This window comes from Ischnura elegans, chromosome 2 (assembly GCF_921293095.1).
Source record: "Ischnura elegans chromosome 2, ioIscEleg1.1, whole genome shotgun sequence".
Taxonomy (NCBI): Eukaryota; Metazoa; Arthropoda; class Insecta; order Odonata; family Coenagrionidae; genus Ischnura; species Ischnura elegans.
This window is the reverse complement of record NC_060247.1, coordinates 120,092,634-120,112,846: the sequence shown is the minus strand read 5'-3', so window position 1 is coordinate 120,112,846 and position 20,213 is coordinate 120,092,634. Positions and strand designations below refer to the sequence as shown.

General features: G+C 29.6%; 1 long non-coding RNA gene across 1 annotated transcript in view; it reads right to left on the bottom strand.

Moving 5' to 3' along the window:
- LOC124154530 overlaps positions 1-20,213 on the bottom strand; it is an 86,631-nt gene that overhangs the window by 19,821 nt on the left and 46,597 nt on the right. The window contains exon 3 of the long non-coding RNA XR_006863945.1: positions 19,496-19,779. This is a non-coding gene — a long non-coding RNA (uncharacterized LOC124154530). The remainder of the gene's footprint in view (positions 1-19,495; positions 19,780-20,213) is intronic.

The following is a 20,213-nucleotide window of genomic DNA, read 5'->3' as shown; positions in this document are numbered from 1 at the left end:
ATCAGCAATAAAACTACGAATGTTTAAGAATTTTGAATTCCAGTCCTTATTGCCTTTTTTATTATCTCAGCAGTAAAACTACGATTTTTATTAGAAGATGATAATCACTTGGACGCGAGCTAATAAAATTTATGATTAATAAAAAAAAAAAAAAATTTCATTTCTAGGTGTCATTTCCTATTATTATTTTCTCAGCATTAAAACTACGCATTGTGTTAAATTAAAAAGCTAGAATTTATTTCTCTTTTTTATCATCTTTACGTTAAAACTACGAAAGGTTTGAGAAATTTAAGTTCCTGTCGTCATTTCGTATTTTTATTATCTGAGCAGTAAAATTACTTATTTTATTAGAATTATAAATTCTACCTGTCATTTGTATTATAATTTAATCAGCATAAAAACTGCGCATTGTATAAAAATATAAGATTTTAGAATTTTTTTGTTAACATATTAGCCGTATAATTACGATTTTTTTTTACTTTTCATTGTAGGCGTCATATAGTATTTTTTATACCTGGAGTAAAACTACGAATTGTATTATAAATTTAAATTCGTGAATGTATATATGCATAAATGCATAATATCGCATCCTAATGTTCTCATCAGTAAAACTTCTAATTGAATAATAATTTTTAAACGCAGTCTTCATTTCGCTATTTTTAAATATCAGCAATAAAACCACGAATTTTTTAAGAATTTTAAATTCCAGTCGATATTGCCTGTTTTTTTATTATCATTAGTGAAACTACGAATTTTATTAGATTTTCAATTCAGGGCGACATTTCCTAATATTATTTTCTCAGCATTTCAACTTGGCAATGTATTAACATATTAACTTCCAGAATGTATTTCTCTTTTTTATCATCTTTGCAGTAAAACTACGAATTGTATCATAAATTTATGTTCTTGTGGTCATTTCGTATTTTTAATACCTTAGCAGTAAAACTACGAATTTTATTAAAAATTTAAATTCTAGTGGTGATTGTGCTAAATTATTAAAATCCAAATTTTATTTCTCTTTTTTATCATCTTTGCAGTAAAACTACGGTTTGTATTAAAATTTTAAATTCTAGTGGTAATTTCGCATTTTTTATATATTAGCAGTAAAGTTTCGAGTTCTTTTGTAATTTTAAATTTTAGTCGTCATTTCGTGTTTGTATTATCTCAGCAGTAAAATTACGAATTTTATTAGAATTATAATTTATAAGTGTCATTTGTATTATTATTATTTCAGAATAAAAATTGCGCTTTGTACAAAAATATTGAATTCTAAATTGTATTTTTTTGTTTATCATATTAGCAGTAAAATTACGAATTTTTTTGGATTTTAAATTGTACATCTCATATAGTATTTTTATTATATAAGAAATAAAATTACGAATTGTATTAAAATTTTAACTTCGTGAACGCATGCATGCATAAATGCGTAATATCGTATTCTAATTTATTCAGCAGTATAACTGCTAATCAAATAATAATTTTTAATCGCAGTCTTCATTTCGCTTTTTTTTTTTAATATCAGCAATAAAACTACGAATGTTTTAAGAATTTTAAATTCCAGTCGTCATTGCCTGTTTTTATTATCATTAGTAAAAATACGAATTTTATTAGAATTTCAATTCTAGGCGTCATTTCCTCTTTTTATTTTCTCAGCATTACAACTTGGCAATGTATTAACATATTAACTTCTAGAATTTATTTCTCTTTTTTATCATCTTTGCCGTAAAACAACAAATTGTATCAGAAATTTATTTTCTCGTTGTCATTTCGTATTTTTAATACCTTGGCAGTAAAACTACGAATTTTATTAAAATATTAAATTCTAGTGGTAATTTCGCATTTTTTATATATTAGCAGTAAAGTTTCGAATTATTTTGTAATTTGAAATTTTTGGCGTATTTCGTATTTTTATTATCTTATCATGAAAATTACGAATTTTATTAGGACTATAAATTCCACGTGTCATTTGTGTTATTATTATCTCAGCGTAAAAACTGCGCATTGAATTAAAATATTGAATTCTAGAATGGATTTTTTTGTTTATCATATTAGCAGTAAAATTACGAATTTTTTTGTATTTTAAATTGTAGGCGTATTATAGTTTTTTATTTTATCAGGAGTAAAGTTACGAATTGTATTAAAATTTTAACTTCGTGAATGCATACATGCATAAATGCGTGATATCGCATTCTAATTTTTTCAGCAGTAAAACATCTAATTGAATAAGAAATTTTAAACTCAGTCTTCAATTCGCTATTTTTAAATATCATCAATAAAACTACGAATGTTTTAAGAATTTTAAATTCCAGTCGTCATTACATGTTTTTATTATCTTAGTAGTAAAACTATGTATTTTATTAGAATTTCTATTCTAGGCGTCATTTCCTATTATTATTTTCTCACCATTACAACAAGGCAACATATTAACATATTAAATTCTAGAATTTATTTCTCTTTTGTATCATCTTTGCAGTAAAACTACGAATTGTATCAGAAATTTAAATTCCTGTCGTCATTTCGCATTTTTAATACCTTAGCAGTAAAACTACGAATTTTATTAATTTTTTTAATTCTAGTGGTCATTTCGCATTTTTTACATATTAGCAGTAAAGCTTCGAATTCTATTATAATTTTAAATTATAGGCGTCATTTCGTAGTTTCAATATGTCAGCAGTAAAGCTTCGCTTTCTATTAAAATATTAAATTCTAGACTTTATTTCTCTTAATTATCATCTTAGCAGTAAAAGTAAGGATTTTTTCGCATTTTTAATATCTTAGCGGTAATACTTTATATGTCATTAAAATTTTAAGTTCTTGTCGTCATTTCGCATTTTCAGTATATTAGCAGTAAAACTAGGAATTCTTTTCTAATATAAAATCTAGGCGTTATTTCGTATTTTTAATATCTCAGCAGTAAAACTACGAAATTTATTGGAATTTTAAATTCTACGTGTAATTTATGTTATTATTTTCTCAGCATTGAAACTGCGCATTGGATTAAAAATATTTATATATTTTTTTTTTAGATTAAAAATATTAAATTCTAGAGTTTATTTCTTTTTTTTATTATCTTATCAGTAAAACTACGAATTGTATGAGAATTTTAAATACTAGGCATTATTTCGCATTTTTAATACCTTCGCAGCAAACCTACGAATTTTATAAAAATTTTAAATTCTAGTCGTAAAATCGTAATCTCAGCAGTATAATTTCGCATTGTATTAAAATTTTAAATTTTATGCGTCATTTCGTGTTATTATTATGTCAGCATTAAAACTACGTATTGTATTAGAATATTAAATTCTGGAATAGATTGCTCTTAATTATCATCTTCGCAGTGAAATTACGAATCTTTTTGAATTTTTAAATGTTAGTCGTCATGTAGTATTTTTATTAGCTCAGGAGTAAAACTACGAATTGAATTAGAATTTTGAATTCTAGTCGGAAATATTGCATTTTTAATATATTATCAGTAAAACTACGAATTGTTTTATAATTTTAAATTCTATTCGTCATTTCGTAGTTTTATTATCTCAGCAGTAAAACTACGCAATGTATTAAAATTTTAAATCCTATTAGTCATTGCGCATTTTTACGATCTCAGAATTAAAACTACAAATTATATTAGAATTTTAAATATAGGCGTCATTTCGCATTTTTAATATCTTAACGGTAAAACTACGTATTTTTTTAGAACTTTAAATGCTCGGCGTCATTTTTCATTTTTATTATATTAGCAGTAATACTATTAATTCTTTTACAATTTTAAGTTCTAGGCGTCATTTCGTATATTTATTATTTCATCAGTAAAACTACGATTTTTTTCCATTTTTAAATTCTAGTCGTCAATTCGCATTTTTAATACCTTAGCAGTAAAACTACGATTTTTATTTAAATTTTAAATTCTAGTCTTCATTTCGTAATTTTATAATCTCAGCAGTAAAACTGAACATTGTATTAAAATTTTAAATATTATGCATCATTTCGTGTTATTATTATGTCAGCGTTAAAACTACGCATCGTATTAGAATATTAAATTCTTGAATTTAATTCTCTTTTTTATCATCTTAGCAGTAAATTTACGAATCTTTTTGGAATTTTAATTTCTAGGCCTTATATAGTATTTTAATTATGTCAGGAGTAAAACTAGCAATTGTATTAGTATTTTAAATTCTAGGCGTCATTTCGCAATTTTATTATCTCTGCAGAAAAACTACGAATTGTATTAGATTTTCAAATTCTAGGCTTCATTTCGCATTTTCATTTTATGAGCAGTATAACTACGAATTGAATTAGAATTTTTAAATCCAGTCGTCATTTTGCTATTTTTTAATATTAGCAATAAAACCACGAATGTTTTTAGAATTTAAAATACTAGGCGTTCGTATTCTCACATTCGAAATTACATTATTATGTAGAAATCCTTTGTATTGATAGGAATAAAATAAAACCTTTTTTTACCGGCATTTCTTAATTCATCTTCGAAAGTAACATGAATTTGACCAGCATGTTCTATTCTTGGAAATATAATTTAAATTTTCTCTTTATCTTATCTGAAATATTTTCCTGAAGAGTGTGAAAAATTCCTTACTATTATTTTCGATCGCTGTGATAATCTCCCTCCACATAAGTTCATTTTGAAAAGCAGTTTTGTTTTCCCACGAAAAAATAATTCTCTTCTGTTGTTACTATAAACTTGGTGTGGCGGGTAAAATTGTTATACATGAGAAGTTTCACATCTTGATTTTTAATTCACATTCCACACAAATATTTCCTCCTAACCTTATTTCAAGAATTATACACTGTAATACTGTATATCGACAACTTTTTTTCTCTCTGTGATTTTAAGCTGATTTTATGAATTACATGACTTTGAATAGCAGTTTTCATTCCCAAGCATAGAATAAAAATTCTCCACTCTTCTTATTCGAAATAATCGTTATATACCAGTTTCGAGTTAACATGATCAAATAAAAATTCTCTCCAAAAAGTCTAGAATTTAATATTTTTATACAATGCGCAGTTGCAATGCTGGGAAAATGATAATACAAAATGACGACTAGAATTTAAAATTCTTATAAATTTCGTAGTTTTACTTATGAGATAGTGAAAATACGAAATGACGCCTAGTAAATAAAATTCTAAAACAATTCGTAGTTTTACTGCTGAGATTAAAAAATTGCGAAATGATGACTAGATATAAAAATTCTATTTCAATTCGTGGTTTTACTCCAGAGAAAATAAAAACGCGAAATGACGCCTAAAAATTTATATTCTAATACAATTCGTGAATTTACTGCTGAGAAAATAAAAATACTAAATGATGATGACGATACGATGAAGAAAAAAATTTAAATATGCTTGCAAGAATAGAACATGTACTTAAAATTCATGTTTCTTTCAAAGATGAGTCAAGAAATGCTAAGAGAAATTATTGATCATTGATAATTTTGCACTAAATAAGGCATAATTTCTATTGAGATTAATTTATGCATTGGATTCACAACTGCCCTCCGAAGTTATGTTATTTGTTGGTTCAGAGAGAAAATAAAACGATTGTTCATTTTCTACACAAATTTGTTTGGTAGGATACTAAAAAACTGTTCTGAGAAATTAACGATTAAGGATATTTTCATACTATGCACGACAATATTTCTTATAAGAAAAGGAGAAAAGTTTTATTTTATTCATATCAGTACAAAGGATTTCTACATAATAATGTAATTTCGAATTTGAGAATATAATCTATATCTATATAAGAATAATATAATGGGAAAAAAGATTGTGGATTTTTTACCATGCACAGGATTATATTAAACATAACATGAAGAGGAAAATTTCATTTTACTTGCAAATTAGAATAAGAACTATTTAAACATTTCTGTGCGGAAGTTGACTTCAAAATCGCAGTGAGAATATAACGATTAAAAGGTTTTCATACAATACGCATACGCATGTATTTTTAATGAAAAAAAATTCTTGTCTCCCCGAGGGAATATAAAAATCCCCTTCAAAATGATGCTAATTATAAGGCTGGTCAAAAAGTCAAAAAGCAAAATTGTAGATTGTAGATTTATGTAGCGCAAAGGATTATATTTAATTAGATTCTATGTCACATATGATGGAGTGAAAATAGTTTTTGCCTGCAAGATTAGAATAAACATTATAAATAAATATCATGCTTGTGGAAAGGTAACTTAAAAATCGAACAGAGAAAAATTATGATTAAGTACATTTATACACCTCACACGTAATATACTTCCATAAAAATTAGGAGTGAATTTTCATTTTGATCGTGTTAACTTGATTCTGGTATGTAAAACGATGTTATGTTATTCGAAAGGTTAGTATCAAATATCGAAGAGAAAGAAACGATAAAGTATTTGGGGCTACTAAGAATATAATTTCAAATATGATGCATTGGAAATTTTTATTTTATTTTTTGCAACAGTATTATTATGACTACAAAAACAGTGTTTATCGATGGTCGACTAAAAAATCGAACAGAGTATGATTGAAGATTTTGTTACATTACATACTTAATTTATTTGTAATAAAAAATCATATTTATTATGCACGTGCGTATACAAAATTGCTCGGCATCGTCATGTTTTCTGATGGTAATTATAAAATAATATGCCGAAAAAAACTAATATGGAGTTTTCAGGACACAAGATAATATTTCACATAATTAAAACTCCGATTTAATGTTATGTCATTCATAAGATCATCTTAAAATCACAGGGAGAAAAAAGTTGTCCATTATTGCAAAGTCATGCAGTATAATTTTTGAAATAAGCTTGGTAAGAAATTTTTGTTCGGAATGTGAATTAAAAATCATTAGAATAAACTTGCCATCGAGGACATATTTACCCGCCTCACCACATAATTCATAGTAACAAGAAGACAGAATTAATTTTTTCGTGGGAATACAACACTGCTCTTCAAAATGAAATTATGCGTAGGGTGAGTAAAGCGTCTAAGACATCGAAAAAAATACTGTGGAATTTTTCACACTCTTCAATTAAATATTTCATAAAAGATAAAGAGAAAATTTTAATTACGCTGGGAAGCATGGAACAAACACTGCATATTCATGTTTCTATCGAAGATGAGTTTAAAATTGCGATAGGAAAGTGTTATTATTGATCAATTAACACTGAACACGGAATAATTTCCAATAGGATTATTTTCTGCGTTTGAGTCAAAACTGCTCTTTGAAGTCATGTTATTAGTAAGGTCAGAGAGATAAAAAAAACGTATGCTCATTTTATACACTACATAAGATAATATTTTAGATAAGATTAAGTGGACATTTTCACTTTTCTAGGAAGACTAGAATTCGTACCTCAAAATCAAGATTGTCGGATGCAGGCTTAAAGATTGTTCACAGATTTACGATTAAGGATATTCATAAAATACTCACGACAATATTTCTTATAAGAAAAGGAGAAAACTTCAATTTTATTCGTAGCAATACAAATGTGCTCAACATAATCATGTAATTCCGAAGGTGAGAATAAAATCAAAAGGAAAAAAAGACTGAAATTTTTTTACCATACACAGTAGTACATTAAGCATAAGATGAAGAGGAAAATTTAATTTTTATTGCAAATTAGAATAAGAACTATTAGACATTTCTGTTCTGAAGTTGACATAAAGCGCAGAGAGAAATTTACAATTAAAAAGTCTTCATATTTTACACATACCCATATATTTTAATGAGAAGAAATTCTTATTTTCTTCGAGGGAATATAAAACTGCCCTCCATAATTGTGCTACTTACAAGGCTGAGATTAAATCAAAGAGCAAAATTTACATCTGTAGATTTTATTCAGCGCATAGGATTATGTTTAATAAGATTATATTTCACATATAATGAATGGAGCATTTTTTTATTTTGCCTCCTAGATTAGAATTATAACTTCAATATCATGTTTGTGGAAAGGTGACTTAGAAATTGGACAGAGAAAAATATGAATGTGGATATTCATACACTACACACGTCTATATTTCTATAAAAAATAGGAGAGAATTTTTATTTTGTTCTTGTGAAAACGAATTAGCTATGTAAAATGATGTAATTCTAATAGTTAGTATAAATTCTCGAAGGGAAAGAATCGATAAAATTTTTTGGGCTACTAAGAATAATATTTCAAGCTTGATGGAGTGGAAGTTTTTATTTTTTTTGCATCGATTATAATAGTACTTTAAAACAGTGTTCATTCGTAGGTTGACTAGAAAATCGAGCACAGAAAAGTACTATTGAGAATATTTTTACATTACATACTCAATTATTTGTAATAAAAGAAGATAGAATACTTACTTTTCCTCCTGGGCATAAAAATTGATCTCCATCGTCATATTATTCTGATGCTGAGTTTGAAATTAGATACCGAATAAAAACGTATATGTAGTTAGCACTACACAAGATAATATTTCACATAAGATGAAGAGGAAATTTTAACTTTTACCTTAAAATTTAGAAATAGAACTGTTAATTCATGCTTGTTCGGAATATGATTAAAAAATCGCGCATAGAAAATTACGAGTAAGGACATTTATACACTACATACGCCTTTATTTCCAAGAAGGGAATTTTTTATTTCTGCTTTGGAATCAAAACTGCTATTCAAAGATATGCTATTCGTTAAACAAAGGGAGAAAAAAAGGTTGTGGATTTTTACATTATACGGGATTATATTTCACATTAGAGGAAGGGAAATTTTCATTTTCATTTCGAATTAGAACTGCAAAATCATTTTCGTTCTCAAAGTGACTTGAATATAGCACATATAAAATTCCGAGTCCGGAAATTTGTACGTGTTACACAATTCTTTCGAATAGAAGAGGAGATATTTTTTTGTTCTGGCAATGCAAAAAACATCTGCATAGTCATATTCCGAAAGTGAGTATAAAATCTCTGAGAGAGAAAAAACTACTGTGGATTTTTGCACTACACAAAATAATCATTCAGATAAGACGACGAGGAAATACAAATTTTTCACATTAGATTAGAATAAACTCCGAAAAATCCTGGTTGCTTGGAAGGTGAATAGAAAACTTATCTGGCAATGCAAAACTGATCTGCATAGTCATATAATTCCGAACGTGAGTATAAAATTTCTGAGAGAGGAAAAAACTATAATGGATTTAAGCATTACACAATATAATCATTCAGATATGACCAGGAGCTATTATAAATTTTTCATACAACAGTAGAATTAACAGCGAAAAATCCTGTTTGCTTAGAAGGAAAATAAAAAATCGAATAGAGAAAATTGCGATTAATCATTATTTTAAACTACACACGGCATTTCTAAAAGGAAGAGGATAGAATTTAATTTCTTTGCTGGAATAAAAATGCTATTTAAAGTCACATTATTCGTAAGGTGAATTAAAAATAACACAGGAAAAAAGACAACTGTGGTTTTTAAAAAATTAAAGATTTAATTTTACATAAGAAGAAGTGGAATTTTTTATTTTTAAATGCAAAATTAGAATAAGTACTTCAAAATTAAGTTTTTTGGGAAGGTGCCTTGAAAATTCCACATGGATAATTACGATTAAGGATATTTATGAAATACGCAAGACGATATTCCTAACGATAAGAGGAGTGAATTTTTATTTTGTGCGTGGGAATATAAAACTGCCCTTCATAAACATGCCATTTCGAAAGATAGTGTAAAATTTCAGAGAGAGAAAAAATTACTATAGATTTTTCACAAACCAAAGGTAATAATGCAGGTAAGACGAGGACAAAATTTTAATTTTATTCGCAAGAGTAAATAAGCACTCCAAATTAATGTTTGTCGTAACGGAGAGCTAAAAATCGCGCTTAGGGTATTGTGATGATTGAAAATTTTGTAATGCAATCATCATAATTTCCAAAAAGGAGAGCAGAGAATTTTTATTTTCTGCATAGGAATGAAAACTGCTATACAACGGCGAGTTATTCATAAGATCAGCTTTAAATCACAGAGAGAAAAAAAAGTTATCGATATACGGTGTTACACAGCATAATTGTTGGAATAAGGTTAGGAGGAAATTTTTGTTCGGAATGTTAATTAAAAATCAAAAAGAGAACCTTGCCATCGAGGACAATTTAACCCGCCACACCACATTTATAGTAAGTAGAGAAGAGAAAAAAAAAACGATTGTTCAATTTATTAACTACATAAGATGTTAATTTACATTATATGAAATGCACATTTTCACTTTACTAGGATGACTAGAACACTAACCTCAAAATCAAGTTTGTTCGGAAGGAGACTTAAAGATTGTTTTTCGAAAATTACGATTAACGATATTCGCATAATACTCACGACAATATTTCTTATAGCTTTGAATTTATTCGTATCATTACAAATGTGCTCTACATAATGATGGTGATGAGAGGTGGTAACCTAAGGTGAGATTAAATCAAAGGAAAGAAAGACTGTGGATATTTTATCCTGCACAGGATTATATTTAACATACGATGAAGAGGAAAATTTCATTTTACTTGCAAATTAGAATAAGAACTACAAAACATTTTTGTTCAGAAGTGGAAAAAGCGCAGAGAAAGTTATTAATAAGAATATTCAAACGCTACACACACAAATATTTCTAATGAAAAGAAATCTTATTTTATCCGAGGGAAAATAAAATTGCCTTTCAAAATGATGCTAATTACAAGGCTGAGCTTAAAATCAAAGAGTAATATACGACTGTAGAAAATTATTCAGCGCATAAGATTTAATTATGTTTTATTCCCAAGCACATAATAAAACTTCACTCCTCTTTTTGTTAGGAATATCGTCTTGCGAATTTTATAAATATCCTCAATCGTAATTATCCATGTGGGATTTTCAGGGCACCTTCCCAACAAACTTAATTTTGAAGTTCTTATTCTAATTTTGCATTTAAAAAAGACAATTTCCACTTCTTCTCATGTAAAATATTATCTTATATATTTTTAAAGGCCCACAGTTTTTATTCCCTGTTATTTTATAGTCACCTTACGAATAGCATCACTTTGAATAGCATTTTGATTACAAAAAAAATTTAATCCTCTCGTCTTTCATTGATAAATAATGCCGTGTGTAGCCGAAAATAATCATTAATATCAATTTTCTCTGTTTGATTTTTTATTCATCTTCCAAGCAAATAGGATTATTCCGTGTTAATTCTAACCTTGCATGAAAAATTTAAATTTCTTCGTCATCATATTTGATGATTATATTGAGTAGTGCAAAAATCCACGACAGTTTTTTCTCTCTCAGCGATTTTATATCCACCTTATTAATTAGGTACATGATTATTATACACAGCACTTTTGTATTACCGGAATAAAGTCAAAATTCTCTCGTCTACCATTTATGAATAATTTGTGGAAATTACGAATGTACAAATATGCAAATTAGTCCTTTTTTATGTGCGATTTTAAAGTCATATTGCAAACAAACTAGATTTTTCAGCGATGCTTCTAATCTTACAAGAAAAATTCATATTTCACCTTTATCTAATCTCAAACAATATCTTGAGTAGTGCGAAAATCCACAGTCGTTTTTTATTACCTTCCTTCTACTAATCATCGTTTTGAAGAGCATTTTAACCTTCCCGCGTACGAAATAAAAGTTCTCTCATATTCTTGTTTGAAATATCGTCCTTCGAAGTGTATAAATAACCATAATCGTAATTACCTATGTGGGATTTTCAAGTCACCTTCGGAATAAAAATGATTTTGAGTTCTAATTTGAAAGAAAATTACAAGTTCACTTCCACTTATGTGACCCATAATTCTGTATAATGTAAAAAAATCCACAAACGTAATTTTCTCTCTGTGATTTTTCCTCTTCATCATATGTTAAATATATAACTAACGAATAGCATGGCTTTGAATGGCAGTTCTGATTCCAAAGCAGAAATAAAAAATTCCCTTCTATTCTTATTGGAAATTAAGGCGTTAGGAATATCGTCGTCATTGTCAATACAAATTTCCTTGATAGGAATTTTCTCTGAGCGATTTTTACGTCATCTTCCGAACAAAGAATGAAATTACAGTACGTTTTTTCTATGTTCAGGTAAAAATGAAAATTTCCTCTCCGTCATATGTGAAATATTATTATTTGTGTAGTGAAACTCTATATTAGTGTTTTTTCGGTATATTATTTTATACTCACCATCAGAATAATATGACATTGTAGATTAATTTTGTATGGCTATGAGAAAAATAGATAATTTCCTCTCCTTTATTACAAATAATTGAATATTTACTGTACAACTATCTTCGACCGTACTGTCTCTGTTCGATTTTTTAGTCAACCTTCGAATAAACACTTTGAAATATTATCATGCGTATGACAAAATACATTATTTTTTTTCGATATGTTACTTTATACACACCATCAGAATAACTTGACGATAGAGAGCAATTTTGTATGCCTACGAGAAAAAATAAATATTCATTCCTCTTTCATTTCAAATCTACCGTAAATTCTCATAAAATTACCGCAACAAATTAAAATTTTCCGCTCCATCATAAAAATCATATTTGCAATATTATTCTTAGTAGCCCAAAACATTTTATCGTTTCTTTCTCTTCGAGATTTTATACTAACCATTCGAATAATATCGTTTTACAAGGCTGATTCTAGTTCACACGAACAAAATAAAAATTCTTTCCTAATTTGTATGGAAGTATAGACGTGCGTAGTGTATAAATATCCTTAATCATATTTTTTATGTGCAATTTTTAAGTCACATTTATACAATCATGATATTGAAGTTATCATTCTAATCTTGCAGGCAAAAAAATTTTCGCTTCATTATATGTGAAATATAATCTTGTCAAACATAATCTTATGCGCTGAATAAAATCTACAATGGTATATTTCGCTCTTTGATTTTATGCTCAGCCCTGCAGTTAGCATCAATTTGAAAATAGGGCACTCATAGTTGAATTCAAAATTGCAATGATAAATTAGTTATTATTGATAATTTTGCACTAATCATTGCATAATTTCTAATGAGATTATTTTCTGCGTTGGAATTGATCTTCGAACTCATGTTATGTGTGGGGTAACAGAGAGAACAAAACAACTGTTTAATTTTTTACGCAACATAAAATAATACTTTAGAAAAGATGACGTGAAATTTCCATTTTGTATGGAAAACTAGAATTCGTACCTCAAAATTAAAATTGATCGGTAGGAGACAAAAAAAATTGTTTTGAGAAAATAACGATTCAGGATATTTATATACTACACTACGCACGACAATATTTCTTACAAGGAAAGGAGAAAAGTTTTATTTTATTCGTAGCAATATAAAGGTGCTCTACGTAATAATGTAATTCCGAATGTGAGAATAAAATCAAAGACAAAAAAGACTGAGGATTTTTTACCCGTAAAATATAATCCTGTAAAATATAATCCTGTGCTGGGTAAAAATCCACAATCTTTTTTCCCATTGATTCTATTCACCTTCGGAATTACATTATTATGTAGAGCACCTTTGTATTGATAAGAATAACATAAAAATTTTCTCCTTTTATTATGAGAAATATTGTCGTTCGTAGTAAATAAATATCCTTAATCGTTATTTCCTCAGGACAATTTTTTAGTCCCCTACCGAACAAATTTGATTTTGATGTACGATTCCTAGAAAAGTAAAAGTGTCCACTTCATCTTATCTGAAATATTTTACGGCCGAAACGAGTCTAACTTCCAATAATAAACCTGTGGAAAAAGCCATCTCTCTGTTCTTTCAATACTAGTACACCACTCGGTCATAAAATATTACGCATGACGACGAAATATACGTGCACCTTCCTGAAAAGGCAAAACTTGTCAACGGTTAATTATTGCTACAGCAATACATGCAAGAATAGACAATGTAAAAAAATAAAATATTCAATGTGTCGACCTAGCAACTGACGCCATTAATTCAATTCATTTACTTCGTCATAATACCCTGCGAGCCAGCTCCAGGATATTTGGCCGGTGGTGGTCATCCGAGTTTATCTAAGAGGTCTGTTACATTAGCAAGACCATCGTAACGACTTTTCACGTACCTGTCTGCTCTTCTTTGCACGCGTTCTAAGTCTGATTATAAGCCTTTTCCATGAGGGTCCCAAACACTGGCAGCGTATTCTAAATGGGGTCTAACAAGGGAAAAGTAGCTAATTTCTCTCCTTTTTGTCGTCGCAATATCCTCATATTCTTTTAACAAAACCCATTATACGATTAGCTTGACCTGTTATCTCCCGAATATGTTTATTCCACTAAAGATCATAAATGAGTTCAACAACTAGATATTTCATAGATTCAACTGTCTTTAATTGGGTTCCCCAAATGATATGACTACGTTGTGGGGAGTTATTATTTTTCCAGACATTCATTACCACGCATTTTTTTCAAATTAAAATCTAACTGCCATGCATTGCACCACGTTTGGATAGCAACAAGGTCGTTGGTTAGTTCATCCCTATCTTTATAGGAACGGATTTCCGTGTAAACTACAATGTCGTCAGCAAATAAGCATAGTTAATTATGTACTATTTTACCAGTATCGTTTATGTAAAGAAAGAATAGGGGTGGGCCTATACACTTCTCTGAGGGACTCCAGAAGTGATTCTAACCTCAATGGAGACTGCACCGTCTAATACTACTATTTGCACGCGGTTACCCAAAAGTTCTCATATCCAGGAATTAACATCTTCGTCTAGGCATTTATATACCCTGAGGGACACCAGTAGTGACTGTAGCACTTACCTTCTCCTGCTACGCCTAATTTTCTTTTTCTTTCCGGGTACTGGGTGACATTTTTTGCATTTGCATACATCCTTGTTTACACTAGCTCTTTCTCAGTAGGTTTTAGCAAGTTTATCATGCCCCCCTTATTGTGTGCGCGTTTCCCAGCAGTTGGATTTTCAATTCATCTCCTGAAAAAAACTTGATTTTGAAGTGGCAATTTTAACCTAGCAAAAACATTCTCTTCTTCTTATCTATAATATTCTCTTCTGTCGTGCAAAAAATCCGCACCCGTTTCTTTTCTCTTATTTTTCAGACCAGCATCGTGAAAGCAAGTACAGTTTTAACCTTCCCACGAAGAAAGTAAAAATAAACTCTCCTTTTCTTAAATAGAAATATTTGTGTACGCGAAGAATTAAATACTTTAATCGTAAATTTCTGCCCGCTTTTCAAGACATTCAACAAAGAAAAATGAAATTGTTATTCCTAGTCTTATTTACATGCAAAATGAAAATTTCCACTACGTCTTATGTGAAAATTAATCCTGAATAAAGTAATAAATCCGTAAGGGTTTTTTTTTAAATCGCTGTGATTTTATACTCTTTCTATGAATAACATAACTTTGAATAGCAGTTTTGATTCCGACGCAAAAAAATTAGCTCCCGTCTTCTTATCAGAAATAATTTTGTGAGAAATATGTTAATTTCCTTAATCTTAATTTTCCCTGCACTTAAATTCACTTCCTGAAAGAACTTGAATTTAAAGTGGTTGTTCTTATTTTGCAAAAACATTCTTTTCTTCTTATCTCAAATATTATCTACTGTAGAATTGGAAGTCCACAATCTTTTTTTTCTTATTTTATACTTACTTTACAACAAATATTGTTATGAACGGCAGGTTAGTAATTCTACTAAGAAACTAAAAGTTACCTCTCGTTTTTTTTTAATAGGAATATTTGTGTGCGCGAAGAATAAATTTCTTTAATCGTAACTTTCTGTGCGATTTTCAAGTCATCTTTCGAACAAAAATGAAATAACCCTTCTTTTTCTTATTCGCAAGCAAAAGGAAAAGTTCCACTACCTCATATGGGAAAATTAATCCTGTATAAAGTAATAAATCTGTAAACTTTTTTTCTCTATTTGATTCTATATTCACCGTGCGAATAACATGACTTTAAATAGCAGTTTTGATTCCAAGATAGAAATTAAAAAGTTCTCTCCTCTACTTATTAGAAATTCTTTTTTGTGAAATCAAAAATTACTTCAATCTTAATTTTCTCTTCTTCTATTTTGAATACACCTCCTGGAAAACTTGTTTTGTAGTGGTAATTGCACTCTTGCAACAAAATTCTCTTCGCCTTATATTATCATCTATTTCATTATCATCTATAGTCTTAAAAAAACCCAAAATCGTTTTTTTTTCTCCCTGTGATTTTATCTCACCTTAAGAATTACTTCACTGAATTGCACAGACACAGAATCCAACATAAAAAAATAAAAATTCTACCCTCTTCTTTTTATAAATAATTTGTGTGAAATGCAAAAATTACTGTAACCTTAATTTAATTTGTGCTATTTTGAATTCTCCTCCTAAACAACTTCATTTTGAAGTGGTAATTCTAATATTGGAAAAATATTCTCTTCGCCTTATCTATAATGTTATCTTAATTCGTGCAAAAAATTCACAATAGTTTTCTTGTCTCTTAGTTTCGCCCACTTTTCAGATACAATCGTTTTTTTATCGTATTCGTAAGGTGGGATAAATTTAAAGACAGTAAAAAAAAAACGATTGCAAATTTATTATCTTATACAGGATTAATTTTCACATGAGAGGAAGAGGAAATATTCATAATGCTATAAAAAAAGAATAGGACCTGTAATTTCATTTTTCTTTGTAAGGTGACTTAAAAATCGCAGAGAAATTAATGATTAAAAAAATATTCTTCACGTACCTAAATATTTCTATTAAAAGAGGAGAATGAATTTTTAATATCTTCGTGGGAATTTAAAAGCTGCACTTCGTGATGATTCCTATCGGTAAAAAGAGCATAAAATATGAGAGAAAGAAACAAATTTTGATTTTTTAAACTACAGATGATAATATATGATATAAGGTGAAGAGAATGGAATTGCTAGATTGGAATTATCACTACAGATTAAAGTTTTTCCAGTTAAATAATTGAAAATTGCCCAAAGAAATGAAGATTAAGTAAATTTACATATTTCACACAGCAATATTTATATGAAGAAGGGGGAGAATTTTTAATTTCTGCGTTGGAATCAAAACTCATATTATAATTATCAAAGTTATGTTATTCGTAAGGTGAGTATAAAATCACGGAGAGGAAAAAACCTTTGCGGAATGTTTTTCATTATGAAGGATAATATTTGTCATCGGTGGAAGAGGAGGTTTTCATTTCGCTTGCAGATGAGAATTAGAACTGCAATATCAATTTTCTTTGTGAGGCGACTTGAAAATCGCAGGGAAATTTACAATTTAAAAAATATATTCTTCACGTACAAAAATATTTCTATTTAAAAAAAGGACACTTAATTTTTAATTTCTTTGTGAGAAGGTTAAAACTGTACTTGATCACGAAGCTTGTCTGAAAAGTAAGTATAAAATAAGAGAAAAAAATCGATTGTGGATTTTGCACGAAACTGTTGTTACTGTTAACACATTATTATTTCTTAAAACATGACAGACAAAATGAAACTCTCCTCTTCACCTAATCTAAAATATTAAATTCTGAGGTATTAGAAGTCCATTTTAGTTTTTCCTCTTCTTTTCATTCTAACCTTCCACAAAACATCAATTGAATATTAATTTATTATTTCCACGAACAAAATAAATTTCTCACCCTTTTTTCAAGAGAAATATTGACACACAATGAATATAAATATTCTTAATCGTAATTTTCTCTGTGAGATTATCACATCAAATTTCGAATAAACAGTATTTTGCAGTTCTTATTAAAATCCTTCAGGTAAAGTAAAAAATTTCCAGTTCAATTTATGCTAAAGATATTCTCTTATAGTCTAAAAAATCGACAATCGTTTTTTTTCCTCTCTGTAATTAGAATTAATTTTAACACAGAAAATAAAAATATTCTCCTCTTTTTACTAGAAATTTTATCGTGTGTTGTGTAAAATTATCAATAATTGCAAATTTTCGCGGTCTTTACAGATGATCCCTGCCTGAGTTGAGAGGAATTATGGAATGGAATAGAGGTTGTCATTTTTTGCAAATGTAATAAGTGGTATTATCGAAAAAGTACTTTTATGAATATTTTCGAGGCTCATTTTCAACGTTTTTAACTCTTTCGAGACGGTGGAGTTCTCTCCTTAGCATGAATGCAGGACTGAGCCCCAAAAGATCTTCTGTCCTCTCTGTATGGACCATTTATGTTGGGCATTTGTTAAGGAGAGTCTTCCGGATAATCAAACACTCTCAACACCAACCTTTTTCGATCCTTCCTAGTGGGGACTTCGCATTATCTTGGACTCCCAGGGTAGTTGGTCTCCCTCATTTTGCGGCTTATAAGCCCACCAGCGGCATTGGTTCACTGTCAACTCATGCTTTGTTTACATGAATTAGCTCTATGGATAATTTTTGCTTGAACGTAAATTGCAGACTTCCAATAGAATTCCTCGTTTTATTCTGAGAATTATCAAATTTTGAACGAACCTCTACCGTCAGCACGGATTAAATGCATTAACAATTTCCACGTTGATTTTTATACTGAAATCGAGATATAAGTTAATATTTATGGTAGAATTTCGTTTAAATATGGTAAACGCTGCTCATTTGGATGTACATGTTACCACCTGTTATTACCATGAATTATTCCTGACTTCACGACGGATTAATTTATTCTTCGTACGGACAGGGCCCAAAGTGCGAGTTCCTCTACCCCACACAGCGTCGCATCGACCAAAGGTGCCAAATTCGAAATTTCGGGCACGCTCCAATTTTTTTAATGTTCGCATCCTTGAAAGTTTGTAAGTTGAGGATTTACTGTACGTATACAGGATGTTCCAAAAAGAATACATGTGTTACAAAGTATTATTTTGTCCACACTATCGATCGTTGCGCCTCTGTTGTTGTTTACGAGGCTGCACGAAGACTTCATTTTTATTTTTACACATCACACACACACGTTTCTACACTAACACTCCCACAGAACCTATAAGAGGTGAAAAACCGGATTTTTACTGCAAAAAAATCCGTCAAAAAAGACAAGCTTGCTTCAGTAAGGAAGGAATTTGAGTATTGATGTGATATTGCTGATAGAGGGCATATTGATCATCTATAATCAAAACTTGAAAGGTTCTTAAATATGAGTGCAAAGTTTTATATTCGTATGTCTTGAAGTAAAATAAATATAAGCATTCGAAATACATATGAGGGGGTGAGAAGCCAAGGGGTACAAGTGATTTTTTTTCTCCACAGAGTTAGTTAAAGTTAATTGTTAGAAGAAATACACAAAAATTGGTTGCCAATGGATATGAGTGACTCTCAGTTCAGTGCTGACATCGAGTGGAAAATCAAGTGCACTACATCAAATATCTATTTCATTTCGTTTGTTCTCTATGCCTAAACTCTGTACCTACTGTGAATAGAAAAAAGAAATCACTTGTACCCCTTTGGCTTCCAAATCCCTCATATATATCCTTTTTGAAACATCTTGCATTAAGAACTTCCATCACAACGAGCCGAATACCACTCAAGACCTCCTAAATGGATGAAAATCCACTCACCCTTGAACGCCGTGTACGCCATGACAAGCTTTATCCGGTCTCCTTGCATCAGATTCTTCTGCGCCACGTGGACGTACGTGAGCACTTCGCCGTCTGCATTCTCAATGGAGCCGGGTGCGGCCAGCGTCATCCAGTCGCCCTTGGGGTCCGACGACGCGGCGAGCACGACCCAGTCAGGGCGGTGGGAACGTGTCGTTTTGCTCGAGGAGAATGCCAAAGAGGACGCAGCCGCAGATGCGGGGGGTCCGATCCACCTCGATTCCATTCCTCGGTTCTCCCTTCAACTGCAACAAAACACAATAATCAAATTAAAAAATTAGTTAATATTTTACAAGCGCAACTAAGATCTCCTGTTTTTTTTTTAAACTATGTATTTTATTTTACTCATTTAACACCAAACACAGCTCTAAGGCCTTTACACTGGGCTAAATAAACAAAATAGATTACATAAATATAATTAAAAGCAAGTGAAAAAATAATCTCATAAATAACAATAATTTTTAACACACAATTAGGGATGTGAGAGTACTCGAAAATTTGAGTCGAGTAGTTGGTACGACTGTTGGTTCGACAAAATGGTTGCATTGTTATTAAGAACTCTTATTAATTTGTTTAATTTGTTATTTGAAGAGACACATAACATAATACTTTATGTGGCACCTGTTAATTAAAATGCTAAATTTGTAAATTGACAAAGCACTAACTATTGCTTATCGTA